At 40.2% G+C, this 16297-nt stretch overlaps 1 protein-coding gene across 2 annotated transcripts in view; it reads right to left on the bottom strand.

Annotated features, from left to right (window-relative positions):
• Positions 1 to 298: 298 nt before the first annotated feature.
• cdk12 (cyclin dependent kinase 12) overlaps positions 299 to 16297 on the bottom strand; it is a 66100-nt gene continuing 50101 nt past the window's right edge. Inside the window, exons 15-16 of one of the 2 annotated variants that reach the window (XR_010007263.1) lie at positions 6833 to 6997; positions 299 to 676 (exon numbers count right to left, since the gene is read on the bottom strand). The gene's annotated coding sequence lies outside the window, so the exon portion shown is untranslated. The remainder of the gene's footprint in view (positions 677 to 6832; positions 6998 to 16297) is intronic. The other variant, XR_010007262.1, reaches the window with a different exon arrangement.

Consider the following 16297-nt stretch of genomic DNA (forward strand, 5'->3'; position numbering starts at 1 on the left):
TTTCTATGTACAACACTCTATGGTATGTACATTTACTGATCCTGCATGCTCTGGTGTTTTGTTCAGCGGGCATACTTCCAAAAAAAAAAAAACTTTGCTAGGTCTTATTTTCAGGGGAGGCCTTATATTTAGCAATTCAGCAAAACCTCTACTAGGTCTTATTTTCTGGGGATGTCTTATTTTAGGGGAAACAGGGTACACATATAACACAGTGGTCTGACCAGTTTCCCCCTTTCTGTTTCCATCCAGCTACAAAAAAAAAGACAAGGAAGAATAGTGGTAACACAAAACCATCACATTCACATTCAACTTTTTTTATTTTTAGCTATACAAAATGCAAACAGAAACACACTTTCTGCACTGGACTTTTCCCCAGACTAGCCAGGAAACAGTGTCTGTGTCCCCTTGGGTTTGACCTTTCCATACGTTGACTCCAGACTGTGCTTCCCTCCCGGAGGGGAATGGGGAACTTTGTGTTTGAAGAGTAGGTAACCTATGCAGAAAAACTGCAAGCAATTATTTTCATTTCAGATCGTAGAATAGTTTAAATTGGTACGGTGCATTCTCGACTTCCATCCAGCCCCGACAGGCATCCTGTGCTATTTAGCAGCTTCAGGAGCAACAGCAATCCAGCTTCTCTGGCAGTAAGGAAAAGGAATTCCTGCTGAATTTCTTCCTGTCAAAGAAAAGCTCAAGTTTAAAACAAAGTGTTTACAGTGCAAAGCTTCATGGAACAAACCCCTAAGGCAAAAAAGGGAATCACCTCAAATTTATTATAACAGTACTATATTAATTTTAAGAAAATATGCACACACAAAAAACCCTCAGTGTATGTCATACCTATTTTCTGTTTAGGTTTCTGAATCTAGGCAATTCTGCACAAACAAAACCAAATCAGCAATCATTAAATAGTTTATTCACTATCAATACCCTCCCTTTTTGTTGTAGGGCTTCGAGTGATTTCTGACTTATGGGGACCCTAAGGTGAACCTATCATTGGGTTTCCTTGGCAAGATTTTTGGAGGAGGTCCCAAGTCAAAAAAGAAACACTATTAAAGCCCCGATAAAGGTAAAGGTTTTCCCCTGACGTTAAGTCTAGTCATGTCCGACTGTGGAGGTTGGTGCTCATCTCCATGTCTAGGTCAAAGAGCCGGCGCTGTCCTTAGACATCTCCAAGGTCATGTGGCCGATATGACTGCATGGAGCGCTGTTACCTCCCCCCTGAGTGGTACCTATTGATCTATTCACATTTGCATGTTTTCGAACTGCTAGGTTGGGAAAAGCTGGGGCTAACAGCGGGAGCTCACTCCGTACCCCAGATTCAAACCGTCAACCTTTCAGTCAGCAAGTTCAGCAGCTCAGCGGTTTAATCTGCTGTGCCACCAGGGGCCCCAAAAGCCTTACTAGACCGGGCAAAAAGAATATGCGAACCTCACCTCCTCCAAGGTGAACTGAACTACTTAAACTGGGCTCTACAGGCTGATGGATACTCCACCATAGATATCAGAAGAGCTGCAAGGCCAAAAATAAGCCACAAGAGTAAAGACAAAGATCCACCCAGAGAAAAAGTGTTCTTGCCATACATCAATGGAACTACTTACTGCATAGGGAAGCTGATGAAGAAACACAACCTACAAACTATCTGCAGACCCACTAAGAAAATCCAACAAATGCTATGTTCAGCAAACGACAAGAGGGAATCCCCTCTCATCTCTGCAGGAGTCTACAGTGTACTATGCAGCTGTGGACATGTCTACATAGGGACCACCCAATGGAGCGCCCAACTTGAATGAAGGAACATGAAAGCACTGCAGACTAACTCAACCAGAGAAGTCAGCCATAGCAGAGCACTTGATGAACCAACCTGGACACAACATATTATTTGAGAACACAGAAATGCTGGACCACTCTAACAACCACCATGTCAGACTGCACAGAGAAGCCATTGAAATCCACAAGCACGTGGACAATTTCAACAGAAAGGAGCAAACCATGAAAATAAACAAAATCTGGATACCAGTATTAAAACACTCTAAAATCAGGACAGTAAATAAAGAACAACACTCAAAAACAGGGGAATTCCAGACAAGAAACAATCAGGGCCGGCTATTCACCACCCAACAAATGATTCCCCCAGGCAGGAAGCAGCCAACCTTTGAAGCTGCAAGGCTATTCAATGCTAATCAAGGTGATCAATTGTAACATTTGGGGGTGAAGTTCAAAACACCTGGAGGCCCAAAGTTTGCCCATGCATGGTCTATAGGAAAAGGCCGTACAGCTTTGCAAGTGTATGTCTGCCAAGCACTTTCAAGTGAGAAAATCTGGAACCCATGAAGAATGGCTAAAGCATTAATAATACTGTTCTCAGGAAAAAGAACCATAACAAGAGGTGTCCTTGAAGAACTAGGAGAACAACTCAACTGGTTTCAAACTGATTTGCATTTGCAGTATACAGGCAAACTATTCAAGCACTCTCCTCTCGGCAGCAGGGTGCAGCAAGAGAAATCGGCACACACCATTAAGCCAGAGAGCCAGGCTTTCATCCTAAAGCAAATGCTTTTAAGTCACCGGAGACAAGAATAAAAAGACAGCCACTGGGCTGTGTATGACTTATATAGCCTTGATAATAACCCAGGTTGCTTCTGTTTACTCGTCTACACATATCACCACACATATTCCCCTTTCATTATAGAGGGGGAAATAAAATAAGACCATGGGCCAAATAAGATTTTTGAAATATAGCTTTTTAACATTGCTTTTCCGGAGTAAGGACATGAAAATGGATCCATGCCAAGTCCTTAACATGAGAAACAGAGAATGGGACGTTAAAAAAACCCTCTGGGGTATCGATCTGGATTAAGTGTGGAGGGTATGCTCTCTATTTTTATTGATCAAAAAGTGATGTCACATAAACTTCATGCAGTCATGCCGGCCACATGGCTTTAGAGGTGTCTACAGACAACACCGGCTCTTCGGCTTAGAAATGGAAATGAGCAGCTGGATACAACTAGACTCAATGTCAGGGGAAAACCTTTACCTTTACTAAGCTAAATGAGGACTTGGCTTTTGAACCACATGATGTAGTTATAGATCATATCTAATGGAAGATGCCAGGTCAGGACTACCCCATGCAGATTGGGGCAGATTCCTGAGACCTGGTGGTGTTTTAGGGATTTTTTTTTATTATGTCAAAAGTAACTTGAGAACATACTGCAAGTTGCTTCTGGTGTAAGAGAATTGGCTGTCTACAGAGATGTTGCCCAGGTGATGCCCAGATGTGTTATCATCCTGCTGGGAGGTTTCTCTCATGTCCACACAAGCTAGAGCTGACAGATGTGAGCTCACCTGGTCTCACAGATTCAAACTGGAAACTCTCAGGTCAGCAGTCCAGCCAGCACATGGGTTTAACCTATTGTGCCACCGTGGCTCCTGTTTTAGGGATGATATTACAAGAGGCAGTCTCTAATGGCATCATTAAGCATAATACCTTACGTACCAATCACTACTGAACTAAGTACACAAAAAAATACAATTATAGTGCTATTTATTCCACTTTAACTGCCAGCATTCCATCCTATGGAATCCTGACGTTTGTAGACTGTTGGGAATTTCGAAATGTTCCTCACTAGACATCCAATCCAGGAATTTCATAGGATGGAACCATGGCAATTAAAGTGGCATAATACTGTTATAATTCTGTAGTGTGAATGAGCTCCCAATCTGACAGATGAGAAAGTCATATACACAAATTTTCAACACCACATTCCCACCTTGAAATTCCTCATCATCTTGAGAACCAGAGAAGAGTCCAGGTGCTGAGAACCCTAGGAAAGAGTATCTCTAAGGGTGCTTCCATACAGCCATATAAACCAGAATATCAAGGCAGAAAATCTCACAATATCTGCTTTGAACTGGATTATCTGAGTCTACACTGCCATATAGTACATGTAAAGGTTTTCCCCTGACATTAAGTCTAGTTGTGTCCGACTCTGGGGGTTGGACCTCAACTCCATTTCTAAACTGAAGAGCTGGCATCGTCCGTAGACACCTCCAAGGTCATGTGGCCAGCATGACTTATGGAACACCGTTACCTTCCCGCCGGATCTACTCTTACCTCCTTACCTATTGATCTACTCACATGTGCATGGTTTTGAATTGCTAGGTTGGCTGGGGCTAACAGCGGGATCTCACCCCGCTCCCCAAATTCGAACCACCAACCTTTCAATCAGCAAGTTCAACAGCTCAGGGGTTTGATCCACTGTGCCACCGGGGGCCCTATATTGCCATATATTCCAATTCAAAGGAGATAATGTGGGATTTTATTCAGTTGTGTGGAAGGAGCCTAAGCTTAAGCACAGTGCTTTAATGAATTTAAGCTTTTAGGAGAAAATGGAGACAAGTGCTTTCAAATTGAAGCAAATGGGATTGTAGCCCTTTTATTTATTTATTTATTTATTTATTTATTTATTTTTCAAACTTATATGCCGCCACTCCCCTAGGGCTCGGAGCGGCTTACAAGAACCGGCTAAAATCAACAATTTAAAAACATCTTAAAACCATCTTTTAAAAAACATCTTAAAACATCCTGAGGCTAACTAAAAGAATTTGGTAGCATACAATTTCATAGGAGAAAATTCTACCTAATTCAATGCCAGGTGTCTTATTTCCATTCAATTTTACTGAATCTGGGGTTTTCCATGGTGGAATTCAAAGACATAGCTGTGTTATGGTATCTGATGAAGTAGGCAGCATAAGAAAGCTAATGCTAACAATTTCTTTCTCTTAGTTTCAAAGGTGTTTTAAAATACTGATATTCCAGATTAATGTGGCTATGTGTTTGAATTCTACCACAAATGAGGTTGGTTTCACTGAAGGTCCTATCCATTTGCAGTCTAAGAGGAAAACAGTGAATCTTAATCCAGTTCCAGTTCTGAACAGCCCAAAATGGAACACAGTCAAGCTATTTTAATTAAACTGCATAGTTTTTAGGGTGGGTGTAAGGTGGAGAATGCATGCTGTGTTATTGCATGTCTTCAAGTCGATATGGCAGTCCTATGACAAACCTATCATGGTGTTATCTTAGCAAGATTTACTCAGAGGGAGTTTGTCTTTACCTGAGAGAGTGTGATTTGGCCAAGGTGACCTAGTGTGTTTCTATGGCCAAGTGGGGATTAGACTCCTGATCTCCAGAGTCATACTCGAATGCTTAAGCCGCTACACTATGTTGGCTCTCCACTTCAAATGCATAGTGAATGCACAATGCAGTCCAAAACCAATGGGCTGGATCACAGATAAAGACCAAGTTTTGATTGGAAAAAATGGAATTCAATGCTACTGTCAAATGGCATTTGAGAGCCAAGTCACAGACGGCATGGCTTCATCCCTGAATCCTCTTTGAAATACAAAGCTTTGGACCAATAGTGCAGAACCTCAGGCTTTGGAGCTAAAATTAGATATGTGTGTTTTCCTGGATCTCTACTTCCCAGTGACACTGGAGCCCCCAGTGGCGCAGTGGATTAAAACATTGTGCCGGCAGGACTGATGACTTGAAGGTTGGGCTGCTGACCTGAAGGTTGCCGTTTCGAATCCAACCCAGGGGAAGTGTGGATGAGCTCCTTCTATCAGCTCCAGCTCCATGCGGGGGCATGAGAGAAGCCTCCCACAAAGATGGTAAAAACATCAAAACGTCCCCTGGGCAACGTCCTTGCAGACAGCCAATTCTCTCACACCAAAATCAAATTGCAGTTTCTCAAGTCACTCCTGACACAAAAAAGTGACACTATTTGCTGGTCTACCAATGTTCCTCCTTTCTAGAAGAATGAAATGTATTTCACAAAGCTGAGTGGCTTCCCAATATTCCCTACCCTTTCTTTAGCCTTATTGAGTCATGCCTTACACTCAGCTGATTTCTGACAGCACAACTTCATTATAACAGAACATCTTTGAGTCTACAATGGATGCTACTCCCTAAAAGTGAACAACCATCGCCTGCCCCACCACAGAATAAAAGGAGAAATAGGCTCCAATAAGTATCAAAAGAAAAGTGCTGGAGCTTAACTATGGATACTTCTCATCTATTAGGAGCCAAAAGTAAAAAAGCAGTGCTGGATTGAAGCAATACATCAAATATTGGCCTGCCATCTCATCCACGTCAAGGTGCCCAGCAATTAAATCAAGCCACATGATTTTGGCACATGAGGCATAAAATCCCATTAAACGCTTTTTCTTGTCCCTAACAGTAAGAATATAACAATAACAAATGAAATAAATATTAAATTGCTGAACTTTTATGAAACTCCAACCCTGCTGCCAAAGGCTCTTCGCTCTGCTCGGTGATGGTTAGGAAAACTTGGGCTAAAATAAAGCAACTAAATGCATATCTTGAGACTTCTGCCCCAGAAGTCTCTCCCTGTTGGCCGTGGCTTCTCCTTAGAAGGAAGGAGGGCAAATTATTCTCTTTGATTCCTTGCCTGTTGTACACTTACGTTACATGCCCGCCCGCACTTTACCCATTTCCCTTTATGCCATGCTCCATCCAAACAGCCCAAAGTGGCCCTTGATTGATGGCAGTGTTTGCCCGCTAAGCGCACCCTGCGGTCCAATCCTTGCACGTTCCCCAATTCCTCCCCAGTCCCTATTCAAAGACCGGCAGTGTCTCGCGTCAGTCCCCGAGGTGCTATTAATTAAAAATACATCCAATTAAATGGCAGGTGAGGACGTGCCACACAAGCTCCCTCCCTATCCTGCTTCGATTGGCTCATCTGTGCTTTGATTTGAACGAGACACAGAAAGAGAGAGAGAGAGAGAAAGGCTACAGGAGGGTTCTCTGAACCTGTGCCAACATGGGCCATGCCAGTCTGTTCGGGTGGTGCGGTGCGTGCGCGTGTATGCACGAGAGACGTGGCAAGCTGATTTCCATAGCCGGTGGTTGGCATTATTATATTTCGTCAGCTGCGGCCTGCCCCATTTTTATGCTCGCCTTCTCCCGAGCACCATGCTTCAAAATAGAAAGGATGGAGAGAAACAAAAAAGATTATTTTACAGTTAAACAGTTTGCCAAGTCAACAACAGATCCATTTAAACCAGGCTACCGGACAGCCCTGCAAGCAATGGCTCGGCTTGACATTTCAAACCAAAATAGGAACTTCAGATTCTGGAGAGTCTTCTCTGTGTCCTTCCTATTTTGCTTCCATCCCTCTCACAAGGTTGGCCCAAGATATTTTGTTACCTTAGGCAAAGGACAAGATTTCCTTCCCACTTCATTTTGCACAGAAAAACTAACTGGATTAGTAGTTGACTCTAATGTCAATGTTGATGACAAGATAGCATTCTCTCCTGCACCGGAGGGTATTTAGCTTTGGAAGCAAAGGATCAGTCTGAATGGCAAATGCAACCCTATTTCCCATCATCAAATTACCTCTCTGCATGCAACACCATATGATGCTCACACTTCCTGGGGCAGCTGCCTCACTCTGCTGACTTAAGGGGCCAGCGTTGCCTTTGGTCTCCTAGATTTCGGGGACCCAAATCAACTCTACTATAGGAAACCTGTGCCTGGTTCCCCTCATTTTTCCCCTTTGAAGAAAATTTTGGATAAAAGATCTGGAGATATCCCCCCCCCCCCAACACCTCGTGCCAAATGTGGTTTGGTCCGGAGGGAAGGGGGCATAACACTCGCCCAGATGCTAATTGTACAAATTGCTTCTCCCCACTAATAGCCACAATGGGAGGATGGGAGCACAAATGGCATTTCTGGATTCTGGGTTATTAAACCAATACCCGTTTGACCCTTCTTTTGTGGTACAGTTGCAAAATATAAACACAGTCCTAGCAAGTCCTTCATAGTCTTCACTTGTGTCCTTGTGGGTTGCCCAAAATCAAAACTGACTTTTCCAAATAAAACTGGCTACCACAAAGGGGACAGACAGCATTGTGTAGTGGTTTGAGCATTGGACTACGACTCTGGAGGCCAAGGTTTGAAGCCTGGCACAAACATGGAAACCCACTGGGTGTCCTTGAGCAAGTCACTCTCTCTCAACCTCAGAGGAAAGCAAAGACAAAACCTTTCTGATCGAATCTTGCCAAGAAACCCCTGCGATATGTTTGCCCTAGGGTTGCAATAAGTGAAATCACTTGAAAACACACAGCAACAGCAACAAAGCAGAAAGGAGAAATGAATTACATCAGATAACATTCTGTTTCAACATGATACTTCAGCATCAACACCTAGAAATCTACAACAGCCCAGTAACACCCACAGCAAACCAGGAGATTGCCAGATATTTATAGAATCCATGAGCTCATATTCTGACCTGATAATGTTATATCATGAAGAATATATACAAAGAGGTAAAGCAGGTGGGTGGTATCACAGTTGCCTCAGTGCTTGAAAACTGACACATTTCAAATATGATCAGGTTCTGCTCAACATCTATAACTATTAGGAACTTAGGTACAATTATGTGAAAACTTTCTCAAGAGTAATCTCCATGCACACATTTTGCCTTCTGGGACTATAAGACAACACATTCTCTAAATGTCTGGTTATATCCTCAATAGTTATTATGGCCCCTTCTACACTGCCATATAATCCAGATTATCAAATCAGATAATCCATATTATCTGCTTTGAACTGGATTATGTGAGTCTACACTGCCATATAATTTAATTCAAAGCAGATAATCTGGATTTTATATGGCATTGTAGAAGGGGCCTTTGAGTGTTAAAAGGCACTGTAGGGTGTTGTGCGTTGGTACAGAAATAGGACATGGAAAAGGAATGTAATCCATAGGTCAGTGTCATTAACTATGTGTTGTTGTTTTAAATAGGGGTGTGTGTGCTAATTCTTATACAAGCAAAATTTATAGATGGCCAAGTGTTAACCAAATGCACGGCCATTTTGAAATGGTTAATAATGGTAAACGAAGAACTTAGAAAAGCCTACATAATTCAGAGACAAACAAGGCAGACTTGTCTACCATCACCACTTAATTTATCTTGTTGCTGAAAGTTTTAAATAGAAATATAAGGCAGGAGAATCAGGCAAAAGAATAAAGGAAGAAGTATATAAATTAAGGGCATTTACAGATGATTTGATGTTAACCTTAGAAAATCCACTGGAGTGTTATTGGGAAAAAATGTGAAAATTTGGTCAGTTGGCAAGTTTTAAGACTAAAAATAAAATTGAGCACATTGATTACCAATATGATTGCTGAAGAACAAATAGAACTGATGCCTAGGAGGGACTTTAAAGTGAGAGGAAGATAAAATATTAGGATATTATTGTGAATGAATTGTATGTTATTTCAAAAAAAGACTTGGAAGAAAATTCTAAAAGATTTGCCAGTATGGGAAAAATTTAAGTTGTTACTTAAATTTACTGTTAAAGAATTCAATGACAAAAATAACTGCACACCTTTTTTGCTCCAGGCAATATCAATTTTGATGAATGATTTTTACCAATTGTCATTTTGTAACCTGCCTCGAGGAGAGGCAGGTAAGAAATAAAATAATAATAATAATAATAATAATAATAATTATTATTATTATTATTATTATTATTATTTAAACAATGATAGAAAGACTTACCAAAATGTATATGGCAAGAGAAGAAGGCAATTGTAAAATATAAAATGTTACAAGATGCTAAACAAAAAAATGCATTGGGTTTACTAGACTTTAAATTGTATCTTGCTGCCTGTAATTTGGTTTGGCTCTAGAAATGTAGTATGCCGAGAAACAGGAGTCTGTTAAAATTGGAGACATATGATCTGAGGTTCAGTTGGCATGGGCATTTATGATACAACAAAGTTAAAGAGAATGTAGATTTTAATAATAATTTGATGAGAAATGCCTTATTGAGAATCTGGAACTGATATAATCTCAGATTATGTTAGAAGATGCTATTATGGGCCCCATCTCAAGAAGCATATTTCAGAAAGGATAAAATAGATAACGACAGATAGTTAACTTACCAGGATTTGTTGAACAAATATCAAGGAGAATATGAGATTAAAACAGATGTACAATTGCCTGCAGACAATTATAATTTTCAGTAGTATTCTTATTTACCATTACTTGAAGAATTATATTTAGAGAAAACAATCCATGGTTTTCAAAAAATAAATAAATCAGAGTTTGAATTGCAATCATATACAAATGATGAACATGTGATAGACAAAATGTATAAACTTTTCATACAATTTGATATGGAGGATGAACAAATGAATATCTGACAAAATGGGCTAGGAACTGTGGGTACAGAATTCAGATGATACAATGGGGAAATAGGTGGTCAAAAACATTGAAATATGCTTTGTGTAAATCTATGATCTTATAGCTAATTTTTACAGAATGATGTATCTTTGGCAAATGATGCCTGAGAAATTGTCTAAAATGTATAAAGTCATTACTAATGTATTTTGGGAATGAGTGAAGGAACATTTTACCATATGTGGCTGACATACAAAAAAAGTTGAGTGAGAATACAGACTCTGTATCAAATAATTTTGAAAGTTAATATTCAAATGAAATCAGACCTTTTTCGTTTGTGGGATATGGATGATCAGTTACAAAATCACCATGGATGTTTTCTCCAATATAAGGTCACTGCAAAAAGACAGTTGTATATGTAGAAGAATGTAGAATTATCAGTGTAGAAAAAACGATGGTTGAAATTGATGGACTTGGCCGAGATGGATAAACTTACCTATTTGATAAAAGAGAACCAAAAAAAAAAAAGAATTGGAAATCTTTTATGGATTTCTTGTGTAAAAAGTAGAATGAATTGATAATACTGTAATTGGATTTAACAATTTAGTAAACTGAATTTTGGGAGTAATGTTCAAAGTAAGTGGAGGTTGAATTAGATGTATAGGTTTATTGCTACTGAAATAATAGGTGTTTTAAGAATGTTTTATGTTGTTTAGGTAAGTCTATGTGTGTTCATTTGTTGTCATTTTTCTTATTTGTAGATATTTGTAGGGTTTTCAAGATAATTTTGATGTATTTTTGTGTTTTGTTGTTTGTTGTCCTTTTTCGTGACTGCAGGTATTTATAGGTTTTTAAAAATACCTTTGATATATCTTTGTTATTTTCTTAAAGTTTGTATAATAGATAGATAACATACAGTAGATCCTCTGCGGTGGAGTAGTGGGTTAAACAGCTAAGCTGCAGAACTTGCTGAAGGTTGGCAGTTCAAATTCACCGGATGAGGTGAGCTCCCACTGTTAGCCCCAGCTTCTGCCAACCTAGCAGTTCGAAAACATGCAAATGTGAGGACATAGGTATCGCTTTGGTGGGGAAATAATGGTGCTCCATGCAGTCATGCCAGTCACATGACCTAGGAGGCGTTTATGGACAACGCTTTACATGACCTGTACGAAGACTTGAGGATTCTGGATGAATGGATTTTAATCTTGGACATTCTTAAAATTTTATATAATGTGATTTTATTTTGTAATGGTACCTGTTTTATATGAACTGTTGTTTTGTAGATTGTTTTATATGAATTGTTGTTTTTACATTGTTTTTAGGCATTGAATTTTTGCCTATTTACTGTAAGCCGCTTTGAGTCTCCTCGGAGAGAAAGGCGGGGTAAAAGTGATGTAAATAAATAAATAAATAAACGCTGGCTTTTCGGCTTAGAGTTGGACTCAACTAGACTTAACATCAAGGGAAAATCTTTACCTTTCACCTAAACCCTCTGTATTCATGGGATCTACACCCACACATTCAACCATTCATGCCTGATTTTTAAAAAAAGAATTCAAAAGCCAAATCTTGGTTTTGCCATTGTATTTAAGGGACACTATTTTACTATGCAATTGTATACAACGGATTTTGGTATCCAGGAGGAATCCTAGAACCAAACCCCATGTAATTTTTTTTAAAAAAGAATTAGCTATATGACTTTATAACTGCCAACAAAAAAAACCAAAGTCATATTTTATGTTGCCTTTTTTGTGTATTTGTTACCTTTTTATTTAGTGTAATATCATCTCTAATACATTTAAAAGTAAACGCAAGCCAAAATTATAAAGTCATTTTAAGATGGCTTGGGCAAAGATGAAAAAAAGAAAAATGCTACTGAAAGTGCAGCATGTGAAGCAAACTGAAATGCCAAAAACTTCTTCCAGTGGTAGGTCTGACAGTGGGTTCATTCTCAGTCTTGTATGGAAGAAGAAGCCCCACAAAGTTGTTCCCAGCTTTGGAATCTATTGCATTTTCTTGCAGACTTCACATTCCCACTAATTGGAGATTTTAATCTTCGGTGACTTTCTGCTCAGGGGTGCTGACAGAATCACCAGCTGTGCAGCTATTCTAGAAGCAGTGGCTTTTTAATCAAGCCATCTTGGCAGGGAAGATGGGATGGTGGAAGTGGAGAAGAGGAGGGGGAAGCTAAGGGGAAAGGGAGAGCAAGGATGTGGCACTGAATGACCTCAACCAAGGATAATGACATTCTTCCACCAAAAGCCATGGACACCAAGACCCAAGTCAAGGTCATCATGTTAGAGCTGACTTAAACTGCAGTTTCTCATGACCACTTTGGTGCCAAAGTACTAGACCAGGGATGAGAGTTGTGCCCTGAAGTTCCCATCAGCATATCCAATGATAAAGAGTGCTGGGAAACACAATTCATACCTGGAAGTCCTCCAGATATTGGTCTGCAGTTCACACCGGCATAGTCAATTATGAAAAATGCTTGGAAATGCAGTCCAGTGATATCTATAGGCCCTATGTCTACCCTAGGGTAGAGAGACATTGCTCCCTTGGGCAACGGATTTTGAATGTGGCAGTGAATTATTATTGTTATTATGCTATTTTTACTGCCAGGAAAGGGCCATAGAGTAGATTCCTAACCTTTGGTGCCCAACCTTTGGTCCTCCAGGTGTTTTTGGGCCCTTCCACACAACCATATAACCCAGAATATCAAGGCAGAGAATCCACAATATTTGTTTTGATTTGGATTATCTGAGTCCACACAGCTATATAATCCAGTTCAAGGGACCTTAGGTTTCAACTTTCAGATATCCCAGCCAGTTTACCAGCTGTTCGGAGTTGTAGGCGCTGAAGTCCAAAACACCTGGAGGACCAAAGGTTGGGAATCACTGGAATAGATCATAAAATTGTAGTTGAAAGTGACCTCGTGGACCATTGAGTCCAACTCACATCTCAATGCAGGATCCTCAGCTAAATCATCCCCAGCATGTAGCTGTCCAATTTCATTTTAAAGAAATACAGAGGACACCACATCACCACTCTAGACAACTGGATCCACTTCCAAACTGCTCTTACTGTCAAAACATTCCTTCTAATGTTCATTTGAAATCTCTGGATGTATATGGAAGGACAAATGCGACCACATCTTTTGAGAGCAAACATTTATGATACGTTGCGTGATGGTGTGCTTCTTTTTCTACATCTGGAACTTAACTGTAAATAATTTTATGACTCTTTAGTCCTGTTAAAAGAGGAGGTGAAAAAAATATGTTCTACTCAAGTGTTCCTCAATATATAGCATTTTGATTCCTCTTCCCATTGTATCACCTTAGGCTATGATCCTATATATCAGAAATGAGCAAAATGTAGCTCTCCAGTAGTTATTGGAAGTCAGCTCCCAGCTTTCCTCACCATTAGTTACACTGGCTAGGATTAGTGGAGAGCCATACCTTCCTCATCCATCTGTTTATACTTTCCTTGGAGGAGGTTCCACTGAATTTGGTGGGATTTACTTCTGAGTAACATGTATATGTTATACCGGCTGTTAGGAATTGTGGGAGTTGAAAGCCAAAACACCTGCAGGGCCGAAATTTGCCCATGCCTGAGTTAGAGTGTTAACTGGGGCTGGTTATAACGATCATAAAATTGCTCTGTTACAGTTCCACTGGCTACCAGTTTGTTTCTGGGCACAATTCAAAGGGTTAGTTAATGATCTATAAAGTCCTATACAGCTATTTGAACCTCCCAAAATGATCCTGTCAAGACCCTGGAATTAATAGGAGGGGCTTTTCTCATTGTCTCACCACCTTCATAGATATGGCTGATGGGACGTTTGGGGCTCTTTCCCTAGGAATTGAATGACCTCCTTGCATGTCCTTCAGTATGCAGTCCAAAACATTCTTCTAATTCAGGCATTTAGAACTGAAAAATAGGTGTATCTGCTATATTGTTTTAAACCTTATTATTTAATGCTACTGAAATCTTTTGGAGTTTGTGTTTTTAGTATGATTCTTAGTTTAAGTCAGTTTTAATGTGCTTGTCTGTGACTGTAATACTTTTAATGTGTAAGTCTAGGGGGAAAGGTGGGATATAGATTAAAATAAAAATGATAATAATACTAATAATAGTACTACAACCTGAAGCAGATGACTAAGGCCCCTTCCACACAGATGAATGCAATCCCAGATTATTGAACTGGAATATATGGCAGTGTAGACTCAGATAATCCAGTTCAAAGCAGATACTGTGGGATTTTCTGCCTTGATATTCTGGGTTATATGGCTATGTGGAAGGGCCCTCAGAGTGTGATGAAGCGTGTAGAATTGGATATGTGCCACATTGCCTGCTATAGAGGATTTTAGTTAGCCTAATGCCCTCTGGATTGTGACCTGCCACCAAAGCCAGTCTGCCAGCTTCCAGTTTCTATAGATGGGAGTGAAATGTCACCCTGTCATTTGCATGAAGCAGGAAAATACCTTGGAATGGCTTTGGAGAACAGAATGTGAGTTGCTTATTCCCCGCTATTCAGTCATTTGAATTGGGAAAATAGGTAAAGGATTTGGGTGGGCTACACAAAAGAGCTTGAGAAAACAAGATATTCTATTCAGCCAGGAATCAATTGTGTCTTTTGCTGAAGTGGCCCTCAATAACCTCCTCTGCCTCCACATAATTAACTTCTTTGGCAGTGAAAGTATCCCTTCAGCAAGTGGTAAAATGAAATGAAACCAAAACAGAGCTCAGATGGGGTTAACAGGCCATGATGACCCAAAAGACAGATGCCAGAACAGTCTTCCCATGCAATTGCTAGGAAAATTTCCTGGCATGGGCTGCCCTCTTGCGTCTAAAAAGAAAGATTGCTGCCTCCATTGAGCGCAGATCCACCATCTGGTCAACTCTGAAGGCCTCTCTTTCATGGCACAAAGGTATTTATGAAGCACTCAAAGACCTCCTCCAATGTGCAACAAATGAAAACCAGGACACATTATTATTTTAGAGATGGTGGAAGTTATTATTGAAGGAGAAGAATGAACAGGCCAGAAGAGAGAGGCTGCAGCAGTTCGCATTTGCCTGAGTCTATAGAGAAGAGCAAGATTCTGCTTCTTCCTCTCTTCTCCCTCCAGTAATGGAGCACAAGCTTGTCACAACTGAAGTAAATTGGGGGTAACAGGGAGAAGTGGAGAGGAGAAGAAAGAAAGCCAGGTCATTTTAGAAGAAGCTGGAAAAGTGGGAAAACAAAGGAGTAATCAGGATTGTCCCTGCCAAATCAGACCACATGGAAAGTATACTTGATATAGAGCAATGGTTCTCAACCTCAATACAAGTTTCCCATGTTGTGGTGACTCGCAACCATAAAATTATTTTTGTTGCTAATTCATAACTGTAATTTTGCTACTGTTATGAATCGTAATGTAAATATCTGACATGCAGGATGTATTTTCATTCACTGGACCAAATTTGGCACAAATACCCGATACGCCCAAATTTGATACTGGTGGGGTTGGGGATTGATTTTGGCATTTGGGAGTTGTAATTGATAGGATTTATAGTTAAACTACAATCAAAGAGCGTTTTTAACTCCACCAGTGATGGAACTGAATCAAGCTTGGCACACAGAACTCCCATGAGCAACAGAAAACATGGGAATCGTTTGGTGGGCCTTGATCTTGAGTTTTGGAGTTGTTGTTCACCTACATCCAGAGAGCACTGTGGACTCCAACAATGATGGATCTGGGCCAAACTTGGCACAAATACTCATTATGTCCAAATTTGAACACTGGTAGAGTTTGGGGAAAATAGACCTTGGCATTTGGGAGTTGTAGTTGCTGGGGTTTATAGTTCACCTACAATCAAAGAGCCTCTTGAACTCCAACAATGATAGAATTGGGCCAAACTTCCCACAGAGAACCCCCATGACTAAGAGAAAATACTGGTCTTTGGAGACCCCTCTGATACTCCGCTCGTGAAACTCCCAAGGGGTCCTGACCCCCAGGTTGAGAAACGCTAATATAGAGCAACTAGATAAATAAATTATAACACCTTATTTGTTTTCCACGCTATCTACCCAAGAGTGTCTATG

The sequence above is a fragment of the Anolis carolinensis genome, chromosome 6 (assembly GCF_035594765.1).
Source record: "Anolis carolinensis isolate JA03-04 chromosome 6, rAnoCar3.1.pri, whole genome shotgun sequence".
Lineage (NCBI taxonomy): Eukaryota > Metazoa > Chordata > Lepidosauria > Squamata > Dactyloidae > Anolis > Anolis carolinensis.